Below are 3222 nucleotides of genomic sequence, written 5' to 3'. Positions count from 1 at the left end.
CTACGTGAGCTTGTGATGGACGAAGCCCATAAGTCCCGTTATTCAGTACATCCTGGTTCAGATAAGATGTACCACGACTTAAGGACCACTTACTGGTGGCCTGGCATGAAAGCCCACATAGCAGCATACGTTGGCAAATGTTTGACCTGTGCAAGGGTCAAGACTGAGTATCAGAAACCAGCAGGCCTACTCCAGCAACCAGAAATCCCGAAGTGGAAATGGGAACAAATTTCCATGGATTTTGTTACAGGGCTACCTAGATCCCAACGCGGGAACTATTTGGGTGATAGTAGATCGATTGACTAAGTCTGCACACTTTCTGGCCATTAAGGAAACAGACAAGTTTTCTACCTTGGCAGAAATCTATTTAAAGGAAGTAGTCTCGAGACACGGGGTGCCAACCTCTATTATTTCCGACCGAGACGCTCGTTTCACTTCCGAGTTGTGGCAAGCTATGCACAAATCCTTTGGCTCACGTTTGGACATGAGCACCGCTTATCACCCACAAACGGATGGGCAGTCTGAACGCACCATCCAAACCCTGGAAGACATGCTTAGAGCATGTGTGATCGATTTTGGCAAGAACTGGGAGAAGCATCTACCGCTGGTGGAATTCTCCTACAATAACAGCTACCACACTAGTATTCAGGCGGCACCTTTTGAGGCATTGTACGGTCGTAAATGCCGATCACCCCTTTGCTGGGCGGAAGTCGGTGATAGTCAACTCACAGGCCCAGAACTGGTGGTAGATACAACGGAAAAGATTACCCAGATCAGACAACGCATGGCGGCAGCTCGTGACCGTCAGAAAAGCTACGCGGATAAGCGTAGGAAACCGTTAGAATTCCAGGTCGGGGACCGGGTTCTACTTAAAGTCTCACCCTGGAAGGGTGTGGTTCGTTTCGGTAAACGGGGCAAGCTGAACCCACGATATGTTGGACCATTCGAAATTACCGAGAAAATCGGTAAGTGTCACACCCCGGCCGCGTATAACATGCAACCGCGGCGGAAACGCCGGGGAGTGTTGTTGACAGAATTAAATTGTTTCATGACCATGGCATACAAGTTGTATTTTATTTAAAAACAAAGGTGTTACAGTGTCTTGGAAAGAGAGTACGGATATTCAAAACATAATTAAGCTAGTTCAAACTTCATTTTTAGGCTCTAAGGCACAGGTCCGCCCTAGAATCATGATCATCGTCCTATGGAATAGCTCCTGAAAACACATGTGAAAGTAGGTACGTCAGCATAAAAATGCCTGTGAGATACATAGGTTTTGTGAAAATGGGGTTCATGACTTGAGTTTTAAAGAATGTTTAATAACAGTCAGTCATGAACCTTGTAATTTGTGTTGCTTTGTAAATCATTTGAAAAACGATAACATCAAACGATATGTATAGATAAGTGCAAGGTTAAACGAATAACCAAGTAAAATGAGTTGAATAAGATAAGTTGTTTGTGAAAATAATGTCTTGTGAAGAATATGTTACTTATGTAAAGTGTAATGTGTCTAAACTGAAATGACTTAGGTAACGCCACGATATGTAATATTATACAAACATTTATATATAGGAAGTACCAGCGGCGTATCCACCATGTTTGTATCATATTACATACGCCCCGTTACTTGAATCATTTACCCAAACCAATCCACCATGTAAATTGTTCATGTGCAAACCAAATGTCAAGTGTTATTGTAATTCATGTCAAATGTTTATGTTCAAATGTAAACCACCAAATGTGTATGTCAATGTAGACGTGTTTATGTTCAACGTAAATCATGTATTGTGCATCCCAAAATGTATCATGTATGGTAAGCGAAATGTATCAACTTAAACCATATGCACAAAACAAGTCGTTGAAGTAAAACGTGGTTTAAATCAACGTTATGTTCTGCGGAAAATGCATGCTCTATTGATATTAACATTTATGCGGTATTGTAAACTATGCATACATCCAAGCCTTGAGACTGTGGCGACAAACCCTTAAACAAATTAAAGGTTTATCTAAGTTATGTATATCGAATTCGGTCATTCCTTCCAGTCCTATCAAACCCAGGACTTCAGGAATGGGAGTTGTCAATTCCTATGGTACCACTACCTACTAACGAACGGCGTAGCTAATGTTAATGAATGTATTGTCCCATGTTAAACAAACCAAATTTCATAACAAAATGGAGGCATGTGCCCATATGCTGAGTAAACATATGCAGCAGAAATGTTTTGTAAATTAAATGTACTAAGTACGCACACAATGGGCATACGTAGCATAAAATGTAATGAAATCATGTACTATAATGTACTAATGAGCATAGCAGATATACGATGTGAAAACATGGAAAGCATGAAAGTAACAGATAGGCACATGTGTTTCACCCCAAAACAGTTTGGAAAACAGTAAAAGATGGGGTTCTATGTACTCACCTGAGATTGCTTTGAGTTCCTTGTATATTAACCAGATAATGCTAAAGATCACGGAATATCAAAGGCACCTAATAGGTAGCTTATGTTAATACACCGGACCAAATCGGAAGGATCGGACAGTACGCGGGTTCGAAAACCAAACGAGTATGGAGACTCGTGTAATATGGTTTAACAAAGCCTACATACTAAAATGAAACTTAACCTAAGTGCTTACGGTCCATCACGACCCGTTTAGGTAGCTTATGCCACCTTACGCGTCGTTCGCGTAGAACGCGTTCGGAACGCCTAACATTGCGACCACAAGGTATAACCTCGGAAGGTTATAGCTATGGTCACCTAATATGTTTGGTCGGATCCTAAAGATCGACCAAATGGGTCGGGTTCGAAAGTATAAGCGATGGTTTAGATCACTTACCTTACGACCCTATATAAGCACTATACTAAACGTGACGAGCTAAGCATGTTAGAACATGCTTAACTTAGTTTAGAAAACAGGTTTGACATCAAAACAAACGGCTTTGATGCTCACGAGTAGTTTGGTTACAAAATATGCAAGAATGCACATTTTGGCTGAAACTACGACTCGTCACTGAGCCTAGATAACGTGGTGATCAGTAGGTATGGTCACTATGGACCATAACCATCGTGATCACGCTCACGTTATGAAGTTCCATGAACTTCGCATCGACCATAAGCTGGTCAATGCAGAAAGTCAACAAAACGTTGACTTTCGGACTCGAAAAGCGAATAAAAGAGCGAAAGAAGACTTACGGAGGGTCCCCGAGTGCAAATCAAGACC

Source organism: Helianthus annuus, chromosome 11 (genome assembly GCF_002127325.2).
Source record: "Helianthus annuus cultivar XRQ/B chromosome 11, HanXRQr2.0-SUNRISE, whole genome shotgun sequence".
NCBI lineage: Eukaryota > Viridiplantae > Streptophyta > Magnoliopsida > Asterales > Asteraceae > Helianthus > Helianthus annuus.
This window is presented reverse-complemented; position numbering follows the sequence as displayed.